This window comes from Numida meleagris, chromosome 17, assembly GCF_002078875.1.
Source record: "Numida meleagris isolate 19003 breed g44 Domestic line chromosome 17, NumMel1.0, whole genome shotgun sequence".
Taxonomy (NCBI): Eukaryota; Metazoa; Chordata; class Aves; order Galliformes; family Numididae; genus Numida; species Numida meleagris.
Genome location: NC_034425.1, coordinates 2,351,832 through 2,378,517, shown reverse-complemented (window position 1 = coordinate 2,378,517; position 26,686 = coordinate 2,351,832). Strand labels below are relative to the sequence as shown.

The window sequence follows — 26,686 nt, the reverse complement described above, 5'->3', positions numbered from 1 at the left end:
TTGTAAGCATCACTGCTCTGTTGTAACATCTACACAGATAAAATACGCTTTCTGGATTCCTTTCTCCAGGCAGAAGTCTTCTGTCAGCCTTGAGCTATGTTCCCTGCTTTTTGTTGGGTTGCGTGTAAACAAATCAGTGAAGACAAGCTTTATCATTTTTACATATTAATATATAATGTACATACAATTTTTTCCATTGACTGTTAAAAATCACTCTTTCCTACTTATACTGCAGTTCTGCTGCTTGTGTTCCTCCACTGGAAACATGGAAACATGACATTTCTTCACGTGAATGGGTATGAAACAAGCACCCGCTTTCATTGAAGGCTGTTTTATCTGTTCCAAAAATATTGTGATAGGCTTCTCCCCTCCCTCCTGTTACAGTATCATTAGCCACGAGGAACAAAACCCTGTTGTTGTGCGCAGGTTTCCTGTGGAATGACCTTGCTCAAGTCTGCAGCCTTGAATGTGTTACAACGAAGCAGCGCAACGATATGATCTTATAACAACTGAATGTTCGCTCAGGGTGAAATTTCATGGCAGGTGATATTTCCCCCACAACAATACCATCTGCAATTATTTCCCTACATCCAGTGTCACTGAAAGGTCTGTCCCAGGGAAAGGCTCTGAGTGCTCTGTTTTCACTTTCAACACTCAAACTTTCACTTGGAGGTGAAAGTTCGCCCGAACCACGGCTTGGTGAAATACCATAATATCCAATTCCACAGCAGGTTCAGAGAGTGTTTCATAACGTTTTTGAAACAGATGTCAAGCTGATCTAAGAAGGAAAATGTGGGCATCTTTAATGTGTCACCGTACTTTATCTTAGAACAAATAAACCTTCTAATTCGGTGAAGGGAGGTCGTGGCGAGGAAAGCAACCCAACCCCTTGTTTTAGCGTGCCAATGATATCAGTCTGCCAGGGAAGTCAAAACAACTGGAGCCCAACTCTGGGGCTGTTACTCAGGCAAAAATCCACGTCATCCTGGGGTGCTGTGCCTGAAAACCACGGGTGGGTTTGCTCCAGGATTAGGCTTCTGCATTTTGCAAAGGACCTCGCAAAGGATCAGCATTTAGAAAGAAAAAAGGATGCGTTGCTTTTGCTTGTGATGTGGGTGATGGTCTGGGGGGTGCTGGCCCTCCTCCTGTCTGGTGGCAGCACCTGTGGAAGTGCAGTTCCCAGCTCTGTGTAGTGTTGAGTTCAAGTCCCTGAGCTTGGTGCTCAGCTGCTTTGGGTGTGCTGGGGGCACAGCAGTCATCTTTGCTATCATCTTCTGCTTTTCTATTTTTTTTTTTTTTTTTTACTCAAAGGAAATGAAAGTGATGTAGTTGTGTGTCTGCAAGCCTCCTGCTATTTACTCACAGCTCTGTAAAATGGGCTTTAAACTGCAGGCTGATTGCAATGAGATCTGATGGAGGGGGGGAGGTCCCAGAGCTGCTTGGCTCATGGCACTTTGACCAAAGCAGGTGATGGGGCAACAGGAAGAGGTGACCACAGGAAAGAGATGTGATGTGTGTTCAGGCTTCAGTAGGCATCTGAGAATGTACAGGGGCAAACGGGTCTGTAGGAGGCTAGGACTGGGTCTGAAGCAGCTGTTCAGGCACACCTGGCAGCAAGATGCACAGCATTGTGCCTTAGGACATCTCTGTTCAGGGGGCAGGGGCTGGTGTCTCTGCGGTGCAGCCATGTATGCTGCCATCCTGTTTTCCTCTGTCCTTCTGACATGTGCTCTTTAGGGCTGAGGGCATCCTCACTGCTACTTGCCCTGGCTGTTCCCAGACCCCTGCCAGCTTCTACCACCCCAATGCTATGACATATTCCCCAGCCCTACATAGGAATCTGGATAGACTGGATCGATGGGCTGAGACCAATGGGATGAGGTTCAGTGGGACAAGGGCTGGGTCCTGCACTTTGATCACAATAACCCCATGCATCGCTACAGGCTTGGGGCAGAGTGACTGGAAAGCTGCATGGAGGAAAAGTGTGTGTGGGTGTTGGTTAATGCCTGGATGAACATGAGCCTGTGGTGTGCTTGGGTGTCCAAGAAGGCCAACAGCATCCTGGCTTGTATCAGCAGTAGTGCAGCCAGCAGATCTGGAGCTGATTGTCCCTCTGTACCAACACTGGTGAGGCCGCACCTCGAGTGCTGTGTTCAGTGTTGGGCCCCTCACTTCAGAAAAGACATGGAGGCCCTGGGTCATGTCTGAAGAAAGGCAATGGAGTTGTGAAGGGTGTGGAGCACAAGTCATATGGGTAGTGGCTGAGGGAACTGGGATGGCTCAGTCTGGAGAAGAGGAGGCTCAGGGAAGACCTTACTGCTCTCTACATCTCCCTGACAGGAGGTTGTGGTGAGGTGGGGGTTGGCCTCTGCTCCCAGGTAGCAGTGGAAGGGATGAGCGCTGATGGCCTTAAGTTGCAAAATGGGAAGTTCAGGTTGGATATTAGGAATTTTTTTTTCTCTAAGAGTGGTGCTGCATTGGCACAGGCTGCCCAGGGTCATGGTGGGGTCACCATCCCTGGAGGTGTTCAAGAACCGTGGAGATGTGGCACTTGGGGACGTGTTTTATTGGGCATAGTGGTGATGTGATGATGGTTGAACTAGTGGATCTTAAAGGTCTTTTCTAACCTTAATGATTCTGTGATTCTATGATCCTCTGATCTGGCTAATTAACCCCCAATTTCTCCCCTTCCCTACCCCCAAAGTATAGTTGGTTCATCTGTGATTAAGATAAAACTGCCAGCAATAAGGCAAATACTTAATGCTTCGGGTTTGGGGTTGTTGTGGTCAGGTTCGATTGAAGCCCTGTGCCTGGGTGGGGATGATGGGGGCTTTTCACTCTTGGATGTCAGTTTAAAGCCATTTCTCCTAATCCGATTAGTGGCTAATTCAGTGCCAGTCTGCATTAATGTGGCCTGGTTTGGAAGGGCTGGCGCTTACCCTTCAAGCTTGGGGTCCTTGTCCTCTGGAGGGGGCTGGCTGCAGGGAGCCAGCAGCGGCTTTGTGCCCGTGTGTGCGGGATTAGAAATAGCAATAATAAGGCTCAGAGCACTTGGGGATGGTGGTGGGGGCTTTGAGCTCTCAGCTCCTCTTTGACACAGAAGGCAAACTCAGGGACTGCTTTCCTTTGTCTGGGGGTGGGTTGTGGCTGAGTGGATGTCTTGTTTCGTTTGGATGTTCCCCTTTGGAGACAGTTTATGTGAATAATTTTGCCCTCTCTTTAACCCCTGTTTGAGACCTGGCTTTCTTTTTAAAATGGCTTTGGGGATTTGCTTGGTTTTCCAGGTTGTTTGCTTGCAGGGAGGATTCTGGGCTGCCCTGGCTGGGGCAGAGGCTTTGGCACTGACCTTCTCTTTTCTTCCCTTCTTTTTAAGTAGGGCACTGGGGAAAGACTGCAGAGTACTACAGGTAGAGCTTGAATCTTGCTAAGAAAGGTAGCTGTTCACGTCTGGCAGCAAAGGCATGCAAACGCCAGCGAGGGCAGGGCACCATGCATGCTTTACCCCTCTGAAATGCTGTGTTGATTCCAGTTTGCACTGTTTCCTCTCATCACTTCCATTGGGCTGCGTCTGGTGTTAGCTCTCACAGGCATCTATTTTCCCACTGGGGATGGGATCCCTGGCTCTGCCCCTCACCTGGCACTCCAGGAGCTTTCTGCAAATGTTTTGTAAACTACCTGGCATGGGGACAGATCTCAGTCACAGTTTGTCCCCTGGGACATAATGCACAGATATTGTTTTGGGACAGGGTGAGGTATCCCTGCCCAGCTGTTTGGATGAGTGTAGAATGCAGGAATTGTTATAACAGGAAGATTTACTGTTGAAAGTTATGATTTATGGGTCATATTTATTCCTCCATATATTGCTGGAACCCTGGAGCTTCTTCTTCAGTGGTGTAATAAAGAAGATCACGCTCACTACCTTGGATATGATAGGCAATATGTTGTGTCTTTTTGAGCCTTCAAATGCATTTGTAACAACAGAATTTAGGGAAAAGAATACTAAGAAGTCTTAAGTCACTTAAACAAACCCAAGGAAGGTCTTTACTATGTTACCAGTTTTCCCTTTCTCTTAGCAGTGTAACAAATGTTCACTGATTTGAGATGAGGTTAGATCGGGGGGGAAAGAAGAGGAAAATATCAGGCCAGGAAGATCAGTACAGTTAATGTGATGACCTTTAGATGTCAGTATAATCAAGAATAACAGAAAGCGTGGGGCAGATTTGGAAGTCTTCCTGCATGGCGGAATTTGGGTAGCATCCCTCACGCAGAGGTGTTGGACTTTGTTCCCCTGGAAGCTGCTTGTTCCGATTTATGTGTTTGGCCAACGTGATGCCTACATGAAGGTTGGACGTTTGCAGCTGAGTGGCACCAGACCTTGCTGGAGGTTTCTCCATGACAGACTGCTGCTTTGGGGTTTGGAGCTCCACAGAGCAGCACAGCTTCTGCTCAGTCATATGGGGGGGAGGGAAACAACTCCATTGCCATTTTGTTCTCTGCCAAATACTTGTAATAATATGGATCTATCAAAATGAATATTTGCAGTAAGAATCACGGTGAATGCTTGCAGAGGAATGAATCGTGCAAGTCTATTTCTCCTCCACTGCTGATGCTTTTTAAAGCCCTTGGACACTGAATGATATTCGGTTCTTTGGGGGATTATTTTCTTTGGTGAGTTGCTGCATTGGTGTTGACATGATGAGCGTGCTGCTCTGCTGTCGTAGATTGCACTGAAGTGTTGAACTGTGTGTGCAAAATGTGCATGTGAATATCTTTGTCCTTGCTTATTGGTGCTGTGCTACGTGTGCTTATGGGTTTGAACGTCCCACTCCAAGTGGATGGTGCTGTTCTTGAGTCCTGATGGCAATACGTATGGGTTAGTCACGAGATGACATCTGCATGTGAAACTTCTATTTTCATTTACTTTATATCATGTTTTAAAAGCGAGCCTATAAGACACAACAACAACAAAACAGGCAATGAACTGGAGACCCCTTCAGCAATCTCCAGTACCCACGTCAGTGTCTGTCCTATTGTTTTGAAACACTTTGATTGTAGTTTTTGAAGGCAGTGTTTCAAGGGGCTGGCAGGACCCCATTAATTCAAATTTGGCTCCTAAGTAATCTTCTATTACACACACACACACACACACACACACACACACACACACAAAATCCACCCCCTAGCTTCTACAAAACCAAAGACCCACAGAATGTTTCCATTAAAAGCAAATCCAAATGGAAACAGCTTTTAAATCTATCAAATATATGTTCTTTCTCTTTATTTGCCTGTCAGAGTTTGTATGTGCATGAAGGCCAGACAATGACTTGACTTGAAACGTATTATTACCTAAAATGACATTGACATCAGCAATGCAAAAGCACCAGTGAAATAAAGTGGCCAGAGCTGGAAAATTCAGCTCTGGGCTGAGGTCCAGATTTTGAAAACCTTCTGCCTTCATTTTGGGTCAGGAGTTTGGGATTCACGGCTTGCATGGGAGCCTGGGTTGGGCCATAAACAGTGGTGAGATTTCCCTGTTTAACAGGCTCATGGGTGCATCTGGTCTGCCAGGACAGGGCGTCTGGCCCTGAGCCCATCCCCAGCCATGTCCAGACAGGCAAGGAGTGGGCTGTATGGGTGGAGTTGGCTGCCCCCTACCAGTTCCAGGGCATCGTCCCTTCTTCCCATCATCAGGCTAGATGGTGGCTGGTTGTATAGAATGGAGTTGGTGGGGAAGGGAGAGCTGCTTACCCCTGAAGGGAAGGCTCCTGGCAGATGTACAGTCCTGTGGGTAGGGGGGTGGCTGCTGTGGGTGGGAGGAAGGCTGGGCAGCTGGCCGGGGTCATGGAGGTGTAAAAATAGCGGCAGAGATAATAGCTTGAGCTCAAGGAAGGTGGTACAGTAAAGCAACAGGGTCTCTAGCTCATTTCTATCTTCAAAGGCTCTAAGGCCATGCTTGGGCTTGGACTGGGTACCTCCAGGGGTCTCATCCACCTTACATTACTCTTTGCTTCACTAATTGCAAGAACTGGCTTATTTATTGTAGGTAGATGCGCAGTACCAAACACATGGGACCTGAGTTCTGGCTTAGGTTCCCAGCAGTGGGAACCACGATGTCATCAGAGTTGGAAACATTGTGCAGTGCTTGCTGTGGAATGGGTGGGGGGACGGACGGGTTAGTCAGCATGGAGCTGAGGCAGTGACAGATTTACTGCTCGTTACACTTCCATGCGACTTAGGGAGAGGAAGCCTTGCCCAGCGTGAAGGTATCCATCGAGGGTTAGAAGGTCAGCATTCAAGATGTTGGGTTGTGTTGAGTGCACATTCCTCTTGTCCCAGTTCCCTCAGCAGAGCAGTGGGGATAACGGCTCTTGCCTGTCTCCAGGGGTTGTTGATGGTGTTGATATATGAAAGGTTACAAGCTGCCCAGAAATTCGGAGTGAGAACCACCAAATCCATATGGATCCATGTCCTCATGAGTTCCCTCCCCCCCCCATTTCCCAGCTCCGTCAGAAATTTTTTCTAATTCATTTTCTTTGCTTTTTCATATCCCCCCCCCCCCCCCTTTTTTTTTCCTTTTTGAGGCTTTCTGAAATGTCTGATTTATTCTTCCTCGAACACAGAGAGCACACTGTCTGCCAGGCAGTGCGGATGTTCTTGTTTATAACTATAATATCCCTTACTCGAATTCCTGAGAACGTATTCCAGAAACACATGTAATTTGCCAGGTGAGGGTCTATAAAGATGGGATGGGTGAAAGGATACAGATGGAAGAGCAACACTTCCACCTCCCTGAAGAGTCTTTGAGGAAACCTAAGTGCAAAAAAAAAAGTTCCTTCTTCCCATTATTTCTTCTTTAATTTCAAGTTCCAGGCCAAAAGTGAAATGATGAGTGACACGGTCCATTGTCATCAGAATATATCATTATGATCTCGTGCTATTTCTAATTGGTGCAGAAGCAGGAAATTCCAGCAGTCTCCCAAGCAAGCCCCGTCCTCTGGGATTCTGTCTGTGCTGGCATCCCTGTCAGGTTTGGATCAGTTTTCATTTAAAAAATGATTACGCTCCTAATTGTTCCTCTACCAAAGAGGCTTCCTACTGTAGATCACTGCACAGCTGTCCTGCCGACCAGCCCTGCTGGGATCTCACAGCAGCGAGGGGTGATGAAGTCATCTGGAGTGGGGCACAGGGCTGGGGTCTGCGGGGCTGCAGCCATCCCTGTGGCCGCCTCTGGGCTGCTCTATGGTTTGGGTGCACTTGCTCTGTCTGTTTTTTAAGCAAACAAACGTGGACCATTTTTGCATCTCTCCCCATCAGTGCTGTGGGGCAGGAGGTGCTCAGCGGCTGTGGGAGGGATGGGGCTCTGCAGGGCTGGGGATAGAGGGAGCTGAACAGACAGCTCTGGGCAGAAAGTCCTTCTGCCCCTCTGTCCCTGTTCGGGATGGAGCTGTTTGGCCGTGTCACAAAAGCAGTAAGGGGAAAAGGAGTGAATCTGCCTGTGAGCAGCAGAACGCTCCTTTTATGCACAGCCATAGTTGGGAGTTTTCCCGGTGTTTTTGTTTTATTTGGATTCCTGGGTGCCTGTTAAAGGTTAGGCTGATACTACAGCCCTTCTGTTGAGGGATCTCAGCACCTATCTTCATGTTTCGGGTGCTTCTTGGAAGCTCTGTGCCGTGTTGGATCTGGGTGCAGCAGGCTGCTGGGCTCCGAGCTGCAGGGCTGTGTGGCACAGGCAGACCTCAATCCTGCAGCAAGGTCCTCTGAGCTGTATGAGCAAGGTTATTTGTGGTGCTCAGATGAATACAGGCCAAGGAAGCCCTGTACTGGTTCCACTTCATGCACTGGCATTCTCCTTTTAGTGACTGTGCATGTTAATACTGTTCAGAAGTGTTTTCAAGTGTTAAGAGATACTGCAAGTAAGAGTGAGCATAGCACTGAGATTTGTGCATGTTTTCTGTTCACAATCCTTGACAGTGTCCCTTTAAAATATAAGCATACTTTCGGTAATAGTTCTTTTTTCCAATGGCCTCTGCAGAGGCAGCAAAAACTTTGGAGGAAACCAATAGCACAGCAATAATTTCCAGCGATTCCAGCAGCAGTTTTACAGATTTTTTTTTTTTCTGATTTACAGTAACCTCCTTCCCCTTATCAAAAGGTTTTCCCACTCTGAACATCACTGTCTGACACGATCCTTGCGCCCTGAAAATCACTTCCCCGTTGGAGGAAATCTGATTGAATTAAACTGCGTGTATGTCAGAGCAGAGGCTGGGGGCTTAAGGATTATTCATGGAGTACCAAATGTGAGGTGCTGCATGCCGAGCTCTTTCCAGGTGGGAGAAATCTGGTGTAGCTCCTGGATCGATCGATCTGTCGGTTGCTACAGGAAGGCTTTATATCCTCATCACTATCGTATCCAAGCCTGGCGCTCTCAAGAGGTGCTTAAGAGAGTTAAGCCCTCCAGACCAGCTCCTGACTCTTAATACACTGCTTGTGGCTAACGCTAGCTTTGAGCTGGTGTTGGCTCTCCTCTGACGTTGCACTGACAGCATTAAATAGTCAAACTTGGGCCAGAGGAACGGGGTATCCACTGTTGCAGACCCTAAAGCAGGAGGAATCTCTAATTAGTGATACAGTGGAATAACTTTTGAAATCTTTTTCTTTCTTAGCGGGTGTATGTAGTCAGGGTATTGAGGAAGATCCGTCAGTAAGATGTTGAGTGCATATCTAAATACAGCTGGAAATTACAGGGTAATGAACAGATCAATTCAGCTGGTCAAAAAGCAGGGTTTCAATGTCTTTGACTGTGTAGTCATTAAAAGTGAATGTCATCTCTTGCAGTATCATTAACCTACATGATGAAAGTTGGAATTTTTTTTCTAGCAGGCTTCTGGGAATGATTATTCAGTGGGGAAAAATATATAATTCCTTGATAATCTAGAGCTGTTGGAGCTTTCAGTGAAATCTCTGAAGTATTGGCACAGTGATGAATGGCCTCTTCTGGGATACAGAAATGTACGAGACATGAAATAAATCCTTCATGCATTGCGGGGCTTTGCTGTAGTGCTGCTTATCGTAAGGGTATTATGCAAATCTGGTGCCTATTTAAATCTTGACTCTTTCATCTGGAGCAGGTGTATTAGAGACCTGCTTTTCTCTGAGAAGGTTAATTTGTCAAATATTGACTCCTGGTTTCATCTCAAATGACTCATCATTCCCATGAGTTACAGTCCAGTTCCCGGCCCAGGTTCCTTCCAGCTCTGCTGTAGGTCCCTTGAGTTGGTATTTTAATGTCAAGTTTCAAATCATGAGTGCTTCAAGGTGGAGATGGGCAGTGCAGCCTTTTCTACCTAAAAGCTAATAAAGGCAAAACTTCCAAGGACAGAAAATGCCATTGGTGACAAATGAGTGCCAGGAGCTGCAGGAATCCTTGCAATGGGATGAGCCCAAAGGATGCTTTTTGGGTGGCAGCAGGGAGATAAAAAAAGCTAACCCTGTGTAGGTTTGGTTAACCATAAGGTCTTATGGTTGAATCTTGGATGATAACCTGATCCTAATGGTGCTGTAAGCTGCTTTTGTGAGGCATTCCTAAGGCGGTCACCAGCCTGTTGGGTGACAATGATTCATGCCAGTGCTGGGGTGAGCAGCTTTGAGTAATGAAGCTGTGGAGTGCCTCTCAGAAACTCATGGAGTGGTTCACAGATAATGAAGATTGAAGCCTCAGGCTGCTACTTGCAGTTAATTGCTTGATGAATCCAGGGGAAAAAGTGAGAGATGGTGATGGGGATTCTTGTGCTTTTCTGTTGGTTCTGATGAAAAGGAGGAAAGTCAGTTTCATTCAGCTGCTGCTCTTAAAGTATGTTCTGTCAGATGTTGCAAATGGTTGGATAGGGCGAACGGAGAGCTGTCCATTAAAACTGCTTCTCAGTAGAAGGTTGGTTGTGCTGGACTAAAATATTGCTGAGACATGTCAGTTTGCTATCGCAAAACTGTTGTTTTTTTTTTTTTTTTCCTGGAAAGGATAAACATACTTTTTGGCAAAAAAAAATAAAATAAAGCAGTTCCTTTTTGACGGGATGAGTTAAGTTCTTAGCTTTGTCCAATCTCATTTCACTTTCATCCATGTTTTCCCAGGAATCCCTTCTCCCCATCCTGCCTCTAAGCTCTTCCAATGAGCTAGATGTGAAAATGATGCTCCTTCCTGGCTCAGCCCCATCCTGTTTTCAGGTGGGTATCCCCCAGCCCTCAAGCTAGAGAAGTCATTTCTCATGCAGATGGCCTTAGTGGTGTAGGAGGCTCGGAGCTCTCCCTGGGGCTGGATCCCAGCTGTTGTTTTGGAGGACGGAGCACTGAGAGCTCAGCCCCTCTTTTATTTTGCCTTTCCTAAGCAGTGCATTTCTGCCTAGGGAGTCGGTTAGGATCTTTAAGGCGGAAAAACAAGCCTAGAGTTGCCAAGATGACCCAGTGTAACCCACAGCCCAGGACCTCAGCTGTCTCAGACCCAGGTTTGGTGCAGCACAGCTGCGTGACCTTGGCTCGGTTTTGCTGAGAACGTTGCTTCTGAGCTGTGAGAAAGTCCATCGAATAACTGCGTGCAAGATAGGAAAAGGAAAAACAAAGGGTGATTGTTGGGATAAGGGCTGGAGGATCCAAGGGGGAAACTGCTGGCATTAAAAGGTATGAAGCTGCAAAGAAAAAAAAATATAAAAAAATAAAAGAGGCAGCATCAAGAATGAGAAGCTGCCTGTTGCAAGAAGGCCACCATATCCCAATGTGGCTGATGGTCTGTGGTGAGCAGAGACTCACTGGCTGTCTCACTGGGTGTACTAATACTAAATCTAGCAGTAAATAACTCCCTGAAGTCTTCTGAGCATATTAACTGATAAATAATTATTCTGTACCAGGAACTATTTATTTCATGCTTGCAGAGCTCTTTAAACGAGATGGAAGGTGCCTGAGCAGAAATGGCTCTGGGAGGGTTGCTCCAGCCGTATATTAATGGATTGCACGTGAGAAACTACAGTTCTCCACATTTTTTTATGGACATCAAGGACTTCATGAGGCCCTGAGAAGATCCTCAGTGAGGGGATTTCAGCTGTCTTCCAGAATGGCTGTTCTCACTCTCAGCCTGCCATTTCTGGTTACTGAGGAGCAGCTGAACTGCTTCTTTGAGGTGATGAGTAGGGACATCTTTGTGCAGAAAATGTGCTAGGAATTTGCAACCCTTCTTAAATTATGGCCATGACAATGTCTTCGCTAAATGTAACCTACACTAGTGGTCCATCCTGTAGAAGTGCCCAGGATGTTGCAGTGCAAATGAAGACTCCAATGAACAGGTATGTTTTATTATAGAGGGTCTCTAAAATAGAAGACAACAGTGAAGTTATGGTTAGAATTCTGTTTGGGATACTTACCAGTCAGGCAGATGACAGCAGGGTATCTATTAGCTAATAACACATTATTTAACCCTAAAAACTGAACCCTAGTCTTGTGTTACTAGCTCTGGCCATGTTACCAACCTCTTCCCTGCCCTCCTTTGGCAGACTAAAGGTTGGAAGGGGGGGAGTGGAAATGTGCAGATCCCAAACATGGCAGCGTTATGGGGCTGAGAAGGCTGAGAGTGGAGCTGAGCCAACAAATGAAAACAGAAGGAAAATCAACGATGAGAAAACAAAATGAAAACAAAACGATGCAGGTGACAAGGTGTGCTCCATCCAGACTGTGTGCTCTTTCTCCTTATGAGCCAATGTGTAAAATCCTGCATCCGCTGAGCCATGCCTGCTGGAGCAGATGCCTTGGATGAAGGTGAATGAGCCCATGTGGTTACCATTGCTCCACTTCATCAGAAATCTGTCTTACGAGGGGAAGTGAGCTCAGCAAGCTGGGAGAGTGTTGTACCAGGGCTGGGGGAGCGGGTGGAGGGTGAGAGGAGAGACGTTACACAACCCAGCTGGCACATGGGTGCGCTCAGTGACATCATTCTGAAAGATAGCTGGAGCCTGCAATGTCTGGGTGTGCTCCAGCCCGTGTCGAGGCCTCCAGCATCCTAATAAAGACTTGAGAGCTGCTGTTTCTCCTTTTCTGCCTCTCCCTATGAATCACTCTTTTGTAGTCTTACGTGGTTTTTATAGTTAATGTGAACCAAGTGGCTCATGTAGAAGGGGAAAGGATTTGCCAACCCCCTGCTTCCATCAGAGGTGGAGATGTAGAGGCTGATTCAGGCATGAGGGAAGCCAGGCTTTCTGTTCATGTCAATGGCCTCAAATTGCCAAGTGCCTGAGGAACTCAGGGGCACCACCTCCTGTAATCCAACCTCTGTGAACTACGCCCTATGCACCCGCTTCTGGGCAGTGGCAAGTTGTCTTTGACTTCAGGGAAATTACAGTGATTTGTACCAGCGAGGTATTTAACCACATTTCTTTGGAATGGATACAGCTGCTGGAAGCATCTGGATTTTTCCCTTCCAAGTAATGTTATCCGCTTTCTGGAGATAGGGGAGAGGTGCTGGAAGGCCGTGTGGGGTGTATGTGAAGCTTTGTCCCTTTTCACCCTTGGTCTTCTCTTGTTGATCCACTTGAGTCTCCATGGCCCTGGGTTGTGTGATGGCAGGTTGGGCTGGGATTGCACTGGTAGGGTTTTGGTGATGGATATAAGACTCTACAGAATGGAATTTGGTGCTCCCCTGTCTGGGTCTTGTCCCTTGGCTGCCAGGAGACTGAAATCAGCTGGAGCTGTGAAACCAGTCACTGAGATTACGTATTTGAGAGGCACAGAGGAATACATGGTACAAAAGTCTTGTGTGCATAGCCCTGCTCACCTCTGGTACTCTGCAGTTAAGATATTTCCCTTATTGAAGCTGTATCTCCAGCTGATATTTGAAGCAACATTTACCATGAGGCTTCACCTCCTTGAGATTTTTAAGAAAGGGTAGAAAACAGGGCCTTCATAGATGTTATTTAAGCTTAATGAAAAACCTCAAGGCTTTACTGATACGCTAAAAGCTAAGAGGTCAGCTTCATATTCAGAATTTATTTACCCAAGAGGTCTGGGTGATTTCATAGATCATAAAAACACAACTTCCAAAGCCATATTTTATTTCACAGCGGTGGTCTCCGCTGTAAGGTAAGGTCAGGTCAGGAATCTATTCCTGGGAGAGCCAGCAGCCCTGGAAGATCTGCTTTCAGATCTGCAGGGGAATGCCCCAATGTGCCCTAAACGTTCTCTGTGAGGCAGCAGGAGCTGCTACGTTGGAGTATGAGACTGCCTCACACTCATCTCCCACGGGGACGGGGGAACTCGGCTGCTGCTGCCTCTGGAGACACATAAATGCATCTTCAGCATCTCTTGTGGGAACGCAGAGCTGTTGTCAGGGGTGATGGGAGGGTAGCATAGATGCTCGTCAGCGTTGGAAAGCTACGGACGTGCGGTATTTGACAATATTGGTAAGTATGGCCGAGATGATTGCTCTAATACTCTGAAGACAAGTTCTGCGATGGCACTCTGGTTGCTTCCAGCCCCAAACTGTCCCCTGTTTTGGTATCAGTCAATACAAAAAGACTGTGGTCCAGACTTTTTTGCTGGAGATGTTGCTGGAGGCATTTTCCTGGCTGCAAATAGAGGCTAACTGCAGTGGTCAGAAGTACTCTTATTGCGAGAGATGTGGCTGATGGGATGCACGAAGCCATGTCATTGGGGTGATGGGATGTGAGCAGTATGTGAACTTGGCCCAGGGCTAAACTCAGCGCAGGAAGCTAGAACAGTAGAATAGAAAAAGCATCAGAGAAGGAGCTTTAGCATACAGAAACGGATTGTGCCAGGGTTTGATGCAGGAGAAAACTTAATTCAGTGCATGATCAGAGGTCCTATTGCAGTCTGGCCTGGGGCTGCCCTATAAGCACCCTCCTTTCTGTCTTACAGCTGCCTGTGCGAGCCAGACACTTGCTCATTTCTAATGGTCAAAATAAACCAAAAGAAAGACAAGAAGGTCTCAATCTCCTGTTCTACCAGGTAGACAGTTTTAGAATATAAGCTATGGGGAAAAAAAACATCTTCATAAGCCTTGGGGATTGTATCCACCTTGTTTCTTGTTCTGTATCCATACTGTCAAAGTCTGCTCTACCCATCTGCCTTACACCACAAAGCTTATGAATGGACACACATGGTGGCAGCATGCCCTTGTTGTGGAGGCCTTGACCTGCTGCAAGGACTTGGAGGGCTCCTTCTTCTCCCTGCTGGGCTGCCTGGGTCTCCCTGAGTGCCTTGGTGGTGGTGAGAGTGAGGATGGGCTTAGAAAGGAGCAATTGTTCCAACCTGCTGGAAGTGGAGGAAGTGGGAACTGATGGCTAATTAACTTAGCACTCAGCACGGCTGTTGTCCCGTGAAAATGGCAACAAGTGTGATGGATCCCTACAGAATTGGCTCTGGTCTGGAAATGAGAAGAAATTGACTGTGAGGGAGAAGATAAATGACAAGGAAAAAATCATTCTGTAAGGAAAAAACATGTCGGGGGAAAAAGGAAGGAAAGAAGGACCAGAGGTGGCTGCTGCTTGTTGCTGTGGTTTCATGGATTTTAGTCCTTTCCTTCTATAGTTAACTCTTTTCTAGACTGGAGAGTTGTAGTTATTTAACCCTCCACATATGGGACTGCAGGATCAGCCTTGTTGCCTTTCACTGCACCTCTTGCAATTGCACCATATCCTCTTTAAGGTAAAGGAGCAACTGCTTGCAGCAATCAGGATGTAGGGGAAGCACAGAAGACTTACTGCAATGTAGTGATGTTCTCTAGTTTGTTCTTTCCTCGTAATAATTTCCAATGATGGATTTTTTTAATTGCTACTGTGTAATGAGCTCATGTTTCACAGATCCATCTGTCACAACCCCAAGGTATTGCTTCTGTGTGGTAATGGTCAGCTCGGAGCCCATCATTTTCTATAGGAAGTTTGGATTTTTTCCCCCTTTGTGAGGCCCTTTACATTTATCTACATCAAATTTCATCTGCTATTTGATGACCTGTCACTGTGTCATAAAGTTGTTTTGCAGTTCATCCTGATGCTCTCAAAATTAGCGTCGTCGGCAAACTTCCTCACCTCGCTGCTTGTGCCCTTTTCCAGGTCATTTGTGAGCATCCATTTTTAATGGCACAGATCTCTCCAGGGCTCCCGTGCTGACCTTGCTCTCTTGCAGGATCTGACCACTTATTCCCAGTTTCCTAGCTCTTAACTGGGATATATCCTTGCAAGGACTTTGCTTCTCCTGTATTTCCTGACTTTCCTAAATGGCCTGAGTCAATGCTTTCAGAAATAGATTTCAAAAAGCCGCTGTTGGCTGAAATTTGCATCTTTCCTGAAAACAAGATGGAAAGAAGATGAAAACACAAATTCCTACTTTTTATTCATCCAATCAGATTTCCCCTCTCCTTCCCGTATTTCACCACCTGAAGGATTTTGAGAGTAAATACATTTGATTCTATGTGGGGAATGTCAAAAACTCTTCTGGGAAGGGAAAATTGTTTCCTGACCGCTCTTCTACTGGTGAATAAATGTGCTCAAATTGAGCTGTGCTTCCTCTCTTGCTTTCCATTGCTTGTTGGGTTATGTGTGACCAATACTTGATATGGCCACACTGGATAAAACTGAGTTTGTTTTAAACCGATGTGACTGGGTGCCCATTCAGAATGGTCTTGGCATGACTATAATAGCATGAAGGTTTGCACTGGTACAGCTTATATTCCCCATACGGGGATAATTCTTCTGGTATAAAACACCAAACAATAAACATTTATAACCAAATTCACTTCAGGAGGTTCATGGGCATGCAATTAAGTTAATGTGGTACCGCTTCCTAATGGAGGACAGGGGCTGGAAGTCCCTTTTGAGCTCAGGTCTCCCTGAAGGCTCTGGGCCTGAAATGCACGGGGTTTGCACGTATTTTGTTCAAAATTTTCCCCAAACTGTTTTCCAGAGCTCCTCTGAAATATCAGTGCCAAGTTTTGGCAAGAAGGGAACGCTTTTATTACCATTATAAACCCAGAAAATATGTTTTTTATGAAGCAAGTGCCCCAGAACTTCGGGTCCAGCTGCAGTAACAGCCCTACCTGATTTCCAGGACACGTCTAAACGAGAAACTCCCAAACAGCGAAAAGAAAACAATGGAGAATTTACAGTGTAAAACCAGCCCAGTAATTGTATTAACAGTCCCTTCTAAGCAGAATCAGGCTCCCAGCTGTAGCTGGAAGCCATAAAAAAGCATGCCATTAATTTTATGAAGAGAAGTAGCCATTCTAGTCCTCTGGAAGCTCTGGAGTCTGTAAAGATAAGACGATGGACTTCTCCCAGCGGCAGGAGCTCCGTCTGGAAAATGGGCCTGCAGCACACGGGGGCTGTGGGGCTGCCATCCCATAGGCCGCGCTCCCCAATGCAATGCAACCCTCCATCCCCGCTGCCATGAGCAGCACCAGAAAGGCCCGAGATGGGTTAAAATCAGAACCTTGCTTCACTGTGACCCGCTCTTGACTCGTCTTTGCTAGCTAGCTGTCCAGATTTCATAAACACTACTAATTTGCTGTTAAATTAGCCATTTATACGATCGTGGATGATTTGTTAGGCCTTATTGAACAGCAACGTTTTCTTTTTTTTTTTCTTTTTTTTTTTTTTTCTCAGAGATGACTTTTCACACCATCAAGGCCACTTTCTCAGCTTATTGACAGCTTTATGAGCACTGTTGGAAAAGCCCCAGCTTCCTTCGTTCCTCGGCGCTCCGGCTTTCCGTCGGGTGAGAGGTAGGTTTTTAATTAGGGCCTGAGAGCCTTTGCTTTGCTCCAGCATTCCCCAGGTACGAAGCCATACACTGGCCTTTCTCTAGTTAATCACTTTTCCAGACTTCAGCCCGCTGAAATTAGGTGGGCTTTTGGGTCAAATGTTTACCTGGCCGGGGGCCATCTGAAGAACTTTGGGCCGACACATCTGTGTTTGGCATGTGTCTGCATTCTGGCTTTGCTCACCAATTAATCTATGCAAAAAAAAAAAAAAAAAGGGAAAAAAAAGTGAAATAAATCTTGCACCGCTTATAAAAATGTCCTATTTTCAAGCTAATTCCTGCACACATAAAAAAAAACCCCACAAGTCTTTGCTGATTTCCCCCCTTCCCTCTTGCCCAGGTTTATGGCTGTGTCTTTCTTATTGCTTTGTACTGGAGTAGCTCACATTCACACCAGTTCCTCTGGCTCATTTTCAAATCTGTTTATGAGAGTTTTAAAGTTTTATATTTGTGGTTATGTTTAAACTCCTCATCATCGTTAGGGTCCTGGGAAGCCAATGCCTTTCTTCTCTGAAGGGATGGTGGCAGCTTTATTTTGCACAAGGTAGAAGTGGAGCTGTGATGGCACAGTCACTGCCAGTCCCTGTGCCTCTGGCAGGGCAGCGTTGTTGCAGGCTGACACGATGCTGTCGTAATGGCCCTTACCTTAAGAAACTGTCCCTAACCCAAACCAGAGGGCATCTGTAAAGCTGGAAACTTGTCCTCAGGCTGGAGCTGTTGTGGCTGTAGAGATTACTTCTTCCAGCTCTTTGTCCACCCTTCCCAGGTCCCCTAGCAAAGCTGCTCTGACCTGTCCCAGTGCAGGCAGGAGTTGTAGTTTGTGCTGGTGGTATGGTTCAGTTGGGAAGGCAGAGTGCTGATGGGCAGCTGGAGGTGGTGAGGAAGTGAGGATGCAGCAGGAGGAGAGAGATGGGTGCAGTCACCAGCCAGGGTGGTCCTGTCCTTGTTGCTGCTTCCGTGGAGGTGCACTCTGGTTTGTCCTATAGGGCTCCATAGGGTGACAGGAATTGCCCAGCTGAATCTGTATCTGTAGGTACAGCTGCATGCTTCAGAGGATGCTGTGAAGAGACAGAGTGGCGGATGCCCTTTGTGCAGAAGCATTGCATGAAGCCTAGAAAAATGTGATTTTAGATCCTTTCCAAAAAGTTTTTTTTTTTTTTCTTGCAACTATTTATTGCTGTGAATATTATCTGGTTCACCTGGAGCCTGGAGAAGACCTACCACAGTGATGGGCAAAGGATGAGCATCTGCAGAGCTCATCTTGCCCTAAGGGTGTGGAGCAGCAGTCAGGTGGTAGCAGGCTCTGGGTGCGTGCTGGAGCTGGGCCACCCGTCCAGCGCCTCGTGTCAGTGAGCTGAGCTCCTACCCACAGCATTATCTGATCCTTGTAACCCAGAAAAGAGCTGGTCAGGAATGTCTGGGAAATGCAGGTCTCAAGAAATCCAGGTTTTTACATAGCTGTTAGTGAGAGAGAGATCATTATAATCTCAGTTCCAGGAATGACTTTTTTCAAAGAGATGCTGCATTGCTTTGGAATTATCAGTTATTCACATTAAAACATAAAGTGAGTTAGTCTGACTCCCTGTTTAACAGAAAATGGTTTGATTTTACATGAACCGAATACTGACATCTGCTCAATTCCTTCAGTGTTGGCTCATGCAATATTGCTGATTTCGTTTTTTCAGTTTTAAGATAGGAGGGAAAATATTTTGTGTTGAAGAGCGTCAGGAGCCGGGGAATGTCCTACCCAGCTGTCACTCTCTTCCTTTGGTTCCTTATCCTCTTGCTCTGTAAGTGAAGGGATGCTTCTCTCCGATGTGTTCCAGCTCTTAGTGAGAAGAGCAGGATGGGCAAACTGGGATAAAGGAGAGAAATGCTGCCGAGGGGGAAGATAAAGGAGAGAGAACTGACTTGCTTTGAGATTATTTGCACTGATTCTTCAAAACTAATTGCAGATGTTGGCCCATAAAGTCTTCCAAACTATTTATTCCCCTGAAGTTAACTCACCACTTTCCTCCTGTTCCCAGGGAGCAGTGATAAAGGAGAGGTTTTTTTTTTTCCCCTCCACTGAGGGCAGATTGTGAGTGCAAAGTGATCACAGGAGCTCATCTCTCTGAAACCCAGCCCATGCTCTGCATGCAGCAGCATGAGAGTGATACGTCTCGATAATGCCAGTGAGTGTTTAATGGCATTAAATGTGTTTGTTTAGGGATTAGAGCAAAAATCCCCTCATCTTCCAATAGGGGGGAAAAGAGCTCTCTCTCTCTCTTTTTTTTTTTTTTTTCTTTCAGAGATTGCTTTGTGCCTGGTGGGCTGCAGCAGAGTGAATAAGCCACAGTTACCGACAGCTGAACTCCACCTCTCCAGGGAAAACCAGCGTGCTGCGTTATCCTTGTTCCAGCTCAGGATGCAGCAAACCATGCTTGGATATCCTCTGCTCCGCCCCCCGGTGCTGGCAGAAACCCCTCCTTTTCCAGGGCACTGATTGCTCTTCTCTCAGCCGTTGCCCACCTGTGTTGTTTGCTGCTGAGCCAGTTCCCACTGATGCTTTATTCCCAGCTTTTCATGTTGCTCCGTTGGGCTGGGGGTGATGGGGAAGCTCCCTCGTGGGCTGGTCCTCCAAGAGTGGGCCCAAGGGGAATTGTGTTCACCACCGGTGACTTGGAGCAGCTCTGCTGAGAATCCCTGCTTGGATCTAAGGAGATCTTTGCTCCCAAACATAGCTGAAAAGTACCTATCTGAAGTGCAGTGCTCTGCTTTGTGTCTTCCAGCAGGGTTTAACCTGCCTTTAAAGCAGGGTGCAAATATGGGAAGATTTTCCTTACTTTGGCAGCAACAGAGAGAGGTCAACTTAGTGGATAGAGCCCATGAGTTTGCCAAGGAAATGGGACTCTTCTTTCTCTCTCCCCAAAGCTCTCCAGTCTGTGTTGTGCAGAAAAGCTCTCCTTCTTGGATCAGATGTGATGAGAGAATCTTGGGCATGGGGAGCTGCCTAAAAAGTGTTAGTGGAACTTAGAGGTGATCAGTTTTGTCAGCGGAGCTGGCACTCCCTTTCCCAAATGGGAGATCCTCAGAAGGCCGTCAGGGTTGCTCTGCTTGAGTTGGAAGTGTGCAGATTCTTCTTCTGTAAAAAGGAAATACAAAAATAGCTTCTGTTTTTTCTTCTTGGTGGTGGTGTCAAAAAAGGGCTTTCCCACCAAAATTAATCTTTTGACATAAAAAATAGCTGTTTTCATTTTCTTACTAGTGATCCCCGCTCGTGTTCCATCCATCACCCATGTGCAGAGCCCTTGCTCCTGCTGGGGATATTCGTGCTCCTGTTGGTCTCTCTGCAGTGTTCTCCTGTTATATTTCTTCTCAGGTTTAGATGATGCCTTAGGAGATTTTGCTGAGGATTGGGTACATTTTGGGACATGTACATGCCAATGTGTGATGGGAGATCAGGATCAGCAGTTTGTAGTAGGAACTCTGCTGTTGATTTGCTGCTGCAACTACAGATCTGGGACCTGCTTTGATAGATCTGACTGGAGGCAAAAGGGACTTATTTGTGTCTTTACGCGAGCACCTAACAGACAAATGGCCACACTTACACCAAAGCTCCTGGCTTGGTGGCTTGGCTAGGGCTGGTTAAGTGGGATTGACCCTAAATCATGGCTATCTCTGCCCATTGGGGGTGCAGCACCAGGGTGAGATCTGCCCTCTCCTGGATTATTGCAGTGTAATCCTCCTCCTGGGAGGAGAGGAGGAGCGAGGGTAGAAATGCGACCTCTGGGATCTGGGTGATGTTCCTGTCAAACCCATGGAGAGCAAAAGCTCTGTCTGTCCCAGTGCGCAGCTCAGGGCTGTCCAAACCCTGCACCCTGCGGTGGGGCCGAATGCTTCCAGCTCTCTGGAAGTGCCAGTCCAGCCATAATCTGGGGTGTCCAGCACCATTTTCCTACTGGTCATGGGATGAAATGAGATGCTTGGCTCCATAGCCATGGCAGACAGCTCCTGGCAAAGCATCCTGAGCCTCTGTGAGCTGATTGCTGGCAGTTCCCAAATGCAGGGCCTAATTCTGTAGTTACAATTCAACCTTTGGGGTAATTGTTACGTGCAGGAAAAAGAGACCTCTCATTTTATTCTGAACATACTATTAACGGGAAGGGGATTTTCTGTTGTGTTTTGTCTCGCCAACATCGCTAATGAATGTGTAAACACCTCCTGGCATAGATTTTCCAGCTTACCGAGGTTGGAGTTCACGCTGCTAATACACCTCCCCAAACGAAGCACTCCGTTCGTTAACCTTGGGCAGCCACTAATTAGTGGGTCACTTGCAGGTCAGAGGTGTGCTTGTGCTGTGCTTCTTGGCTGGCTGTTGTGTTATTACCACAACTGGAAGTGCCACATGCGGCAGGCCTGCAGAGTGTGTTTGGAAGGCTGGCTGTATAATTAGAGGACGTTATCCCAAAGCAGAGGATGCCAGCTGACGTTCAAGAGGCAATAAAAACAGTGAAATTTTTCCTGCTTCCTTTGCAACAAATAGACTGTCGCTGAGGTTCAGTGGTTCAAAACATTCAGCTGTTGCTGTTTATAGCAGATTGGGGATGTTTCCTCGTGGAAAAATAGCTTGGCAGCCCCACATCCATCCATCAGATGGCCCAGCAGCACATCCTGCCCTCAGGTTGGCCACAACTGCACAGCGTATGCAGCTAAGCAGCATTGCTTATGGCAGACTCAGAGGGCGTGAGTTGGTCATGAGAACATAACCATGAGTTTAGTTGAGTAATGAGTTGTTAAAATATTTTGCTTTCCTTTCATTTGCCCTCAGTTTTCCTGGCGTTTGCTGCTTTCGTTTCCAAGCTTCTTCCCTCTCCACTCCTTTGCAGAGAGTCCTTCGGAGGTGTTTCTGCTTGGCTGAAGTTCTGAAGAGCAGCATTCTTTCTCACACCATCGCGTGACTCCTCCTGGGGCCCTCGTCGGTCATTAAACATGTTGAGAGCTCTGCCTTTGCTCTTGACACAGCATTAAGAATGTGATGAAACTGCGTTGGAAACAAATAGATTGTAAATAAGCTTGTTCAGTAAATATGCACAAACTGGTCTGGCTACATCCAGGTGTTCTGGCTTTGTCTCTTCTGCAATACAGAGCTGGGAGGTCTCTGCAAGTTATTGCACCTGGACGTGTGTTACCTGCTGCTTCTCCACCCTTGAGATGTACAATCACATCAGGACAACTGGTCAGAATGTGCTGCAGAGCAGCATTTTTGGTCTCCTTCACTTAGCAGAAAGTGAGTATAAATAAAAAATACTCCTAGTGACATTTTAGTTTGCTTTTCAGTAGTGGAAGTGACTGCAAAAACCGCGTAGCCATGGGGAATTGGGCTCTTCGTGTTTTATCTGCAGGCTCAATGTGCCTATAAAAAACAATCCCCCTAAACGCAGGGAAGAATTGGGAGAGGAAGTTGAGAAGTTTTGGAGGAAGAATGCATAAAATGCAGACAGAAAGGAGGCTGAAATACGAACATGTGAGACGCTCCAGAGGGTCCCCAGGGTAGCTCAGGAAAGCTGCAGATCCTGTTTAGTTTGTGAAATGAATTAGAAGAGGAACAAAGTTTATTCTGTGCTGTCGCCATGTTGTTCTGTACTTAGGAAGAAATTAAAAAAAAAAAATCAAACACAAACACACAAAGAAAAGACCTGAAAAGCCAAAATTCCCCATTCCAGTTGGCTTCAGGCCTCAGCAAAGAAGTTACAGACTGCCCTGGTCCCCGAGCCGTGTGTGCTCGAGTGCGGGAGGGATGGATGGAACTCACAAAATGCCAGAGGGGAGAATTACTGCCCTGAAACAGGGGACAAAGGAGTGAATTAAAAGGACAGGAAGAAAAAGGCACCTCACAGCATGGAGACACTTGCTCTGTCTCTCCTGTCTGTAGTTGATGTGTTGAGGAACAGAAGCAGCCGAGCAATGAGGAACAGACTGTTCCCATGTCGGACGGGAAGTGCATGAAATCCCATGAGCGAGTCTGTGCTTGCTAATGATTTCCAGATGGCATCCCAGCCCAGAAGTGTTGTGGTTGTCTGGATCCACGTTCACACGTTGCAAGGCTTCCACAGAAAATCAGAGGATCTCCTTTAAAGTCGTACCTTGGCCTGAACCAAGAGCCTTGGATGTACAGATCCATGTGGTAGGTTTGGCTTTCCCTCCACCGAGAGACATTAGTGCTCAACCTACGGAAAAATGTACTTTAGATGATTGCACAGAATTTGCATTTTTGGCCCTTTTCCACCAGCAGCTCTATCCAAACTGTGGAGTGTACGTGGATTTCCAGAAAGCTTTTGTCGAGTTTTCACATCAAAGGCCCTCGCTGTAAGTTACGGCAGGAGGTGAAGGCCGGTCCTTGTAGCTGGCTGAGGGGTAGGAATGACAGAGTCATAGGATAGGGAATACGTGGTAAGCTCTCCTGGTGGGAAAAGGTTTGTAGCAGAATCCCCCGTGGACAAAGCAGATGAAGTGGCGTATTTTGCAGATGATAGAACTGTGAGGGCAGTCAGCATTTATGTCCCTTGGAACAAGTTGTAGGAGGATACGATGATAAGGAAGAAGAGTGCCTGCCTCCACCCTAAAAGATGAGACACACAGCGGCGTGCTATCATCAGGAGAGGTGAGAAGCCTTCTCCGTGTTGCATTAAACCATAAACCATTAAAGTGCCCTTTGTGCGGGTAGGACTTTGAATCTTGGGGAGGAAGGATCACGAGGTGGAGCGCTGCTAAGTGCTGCCCATTGGCCATCCCCGCAGCCGCCATGCTGCGAGATGGAGACTGCAAAAGGCCGAGTGCAAATCTCGGAGTCCTGATGTGTCAATTATCTTTCTGACGATTACATGTGGATTTCATTAGCTAGCTAAATGGTACCTATTACAGAATCTCACCAGCTGCAGGGATTTCCAGTAGGAAATGTGAGATGGGAAATGCTGACAAATCTCCAATTCCCAGAGGCTCTCTGGAATTCATGCAGATGAAGTGCAGTAAGGGCAGCCCCAAGCATCTCACCCTGGCTCTGTGCAGTTGCATCTCTTTGGAGCCAGGAGTGGCAAGCTGTGCCTGTGGCTGTGCCATGGCTGTTGAGGTAAACCTGGTATCCTGCAGCTGATGTGGAACAGGAGGACAGGGCGGATCAGGAGGTTATCTTAGGGCAATCCAGCGATGCTTGCCATCCCTGAAGAGCCTTGGCACCATGTTTTCCTGTAGTTTCAGCATTATATATTGTAACTTGAGCTTGCAGGTAACTGGGTAATCCCTGCATGGACCTTGTTTGAGTAAATGCTGCTCCAGATGGTGAAAACGCCCAGGATGGATTTGATTTTTAGTGGTCTTTCTGCCATGCAGACCTTTCACAGTGTCTCCCTCAATGCAAATATTTACTGCTTTCTTCATCTTTGACCTTGCCCTTTCGAGGGACTCATCAAATTGGAATGGTGAAAGAAAGGAAGGGGGGCTAATGAGCTGGAGAAAGCTTTTGTGATGACTCCTGTGGTGCTCTTTTGCCATCTAGCCTTGTCCTGCTGAGCTCAACAGGATGCTCGGTGTCTTCCTGGAATGACCCCACAACCTCAGAGGCTGATTTCATAGCTTGCATGCCCTGGTGTCAGGATGCACACCATCTCCTGCAGTATGGCCCCTGTAACCTAGCAATACAAGAACACTACAGGGAGGTGTGTTGCCCACTGGTGTGTTTGGGTCCTGCAGGAACAAGCCGGGCACACTCTGCGTAGCTCTTTGGGTGCTCAGCACTGGTTTTCCAGCTGCCTCTTGGAAGCAAGGCTCTTCCAGATGGCTGCTGAGCTCCAGTCAGTGCACTCTAGATACCAGTGCCTCGAGCAGGAGTTGAAGCAAGCTCGGGGTGGGGGTTTGTAGATAAGAACGGGCACGGAGGATTTCTGCAGGAACGGCTGGTAAGCAGGCTGCCCCGGGGCTTGCAGCTTTCCTCAGCCCTAAAAAACAGCAGTGGGGAGTGGGCAGGGTGTGTGGGTGTTTTCAAGATGATCGATACGATTCGAGGGCGAAGACCTGCCCCACCCAGGGTGCTTTACTCGCGAAGCCTGGGCATTAATTATGCACTGTTTGTATTAGACAACTCTTCAGGGCATCGTAGGTTGTACTAACCAGTCTTGTGAGGCTCAGAGCAGGGATGCGATTGTAGAAGAGCCCAGGCTCTTTTTCCACTCCCTTTGACCGTGTTCCCCTTCCCATAAAATGTTCTGTGTTTTCCATGCTTGCGGAGTTTCTCCAGCACGTTGAGTAATGCCTGTGAGCCCAGCTTTCCTCTGGCCAATACATTATGAGGGCAAATTAAAAATATATTTGAAGATTGACCAGGATGAGATGTCTCTCTACCTGTGAGAGGTAACAGGGATCCTGTCTCTGAGTGCTGAACCACAGTTAACACAAGTTAAAGAAATAAAGAAGTAAATTAAGGAAAATGGGACCATACAACTGAGCGTCCATCCCTTTAAATGAGAAGTGTTTACCATTTGGCAGAGGTAAGTGCAGAAAGCTCTACAGATCTGATTCTGGTTTTACACGTGGCTGTGGATGTGCCAGACCCCATCACATCTCTGTGGGGCATCTCCTCCATCCCAGGGGTCAGAAGTCCCAGTGTGAATTGTCTGGAAAATCCAACTAAAAGCTGCCTTTGATGACTTGATGATCCTTGTAGGTCCCTTCCAACTCAGGGTATTCTATGATTCTTACAGCGGCAGTTGGCTGGGGTTGTGGCAGAGGATGGAGCTGTTCCTTTCCCTGCTCAGAAGAGGGCAATCAGCAGAACCTTAGGGCAGCTCCAAGGGACATGAGAATCTTTACATGTGCACGGAGCAGCCCTGGAAGGAGTGAAATGAAGAGCTGAGCAAGGAAAGCTGAAGGTGCTGTGCTGTCCCAAGTGTGCAGGCATGGTGAGTGCGTTCAGACAGATCTTGAAGCTGAAATTTAACGTCCTATTACGAGAGCTTAGGCATGTATAATTCCCACTGAAGCCTCATATACACAACATAACCTGTGGGGTTATGCTTATAGGGAGAGCGGATGTCCAGTGGACATATCTGGGAGGTTGTTTCCCAACAATCAGCAACTCCCGTGCTGAAATCCAGGGGGCTCAAGCTGTGAAATGGTGATTGTTGGGTGGTGTCACTCCTGTATTTAAGAGCCAAGATGCAGAGATTCAGCAGAATGAAAAAAAGGAAAAATAGATCAAATTGCGTTTGGGCTTTGAAATGTAGATAATCTTGCATGTACCTGCCTGGTATTAAGTACATGTTGTGTGGCATGGTGTGTAACTGCTGTGTTGGTATTATATGTCGGTATCGATGTTGCAGACCCGGGGCTATAGGTCTAGAAGACACATCTCAGGCGTCTGATCTTAAAACAGTGACATTGCTGCTGTATTTCCATCTGCCACCCCATGCTGTGTATGCAGGAGCAGTCACCGCGCAGCACCCCACAGACAACCCAGCAGTCTGTAAGCTGATTTATCACATCCCTTTGATCCCCTCCCCGGCCCTGTGCTCGCCAAGACCTTCCTACAGGCACTGCTTGCGCTGACCCAGGCCTGCCCACAGCTTCAGCCAGCTGCCATTTCGAGAGCCGAACTGCCTGGGGAATCCTGCTTCCACCGTGGCTCCAAAGAAAAATGTCTTCTCTGCATTACATTGATTTAAACAGCACATGCAATATTTGGCTTTGGTTCAATGGCAGACTAAAGGTCCTCTACGTTATAAACTATCAGGGCTAGAAAGATTTGCTCTATAAATGGCTCCGTATGCGTACACACTGTATATATATTATGGATCTGCTTATGTCATGGAGCACTTCAAATATCCCTTAATAAAATAATAGACCC

At 47.0% G+C, this 26,686-nt stretch overlaps 1 long non-coding RNA gene across 3 annotated transcripts in view; it reads left to right on the top strand.

Moving 5' to 3' along the window:
• The window catches only part of LOC110407439, a 77,525-nt gene that overhangs the window by 35,083 nt on the left and 15,756 nt on the right, over positions 1–26,686 (top strand). Inside the window, exons 2-5 of one of the 3 annotated variants that reach the window (XR_002443893.1) lie at positions 10,129–10,221; positions 16,653–16,771; positions 19,101–22,078; positions 25,545–25,742. This is a non-coding gene — a long non-coding RNA (uncharacterized LOC110407439). Of the gene's footprint in view, positions 1–10,128; positions 10,222–16,652; positions 16,772–19,100; positions 23,453–25,544; positions 25,743–26,686 lie in introns of all 3 variants that reach the window. The other 2 variants (XR_002443892.1, XR_002443894.1) reach the window with 2 other exon arrangements.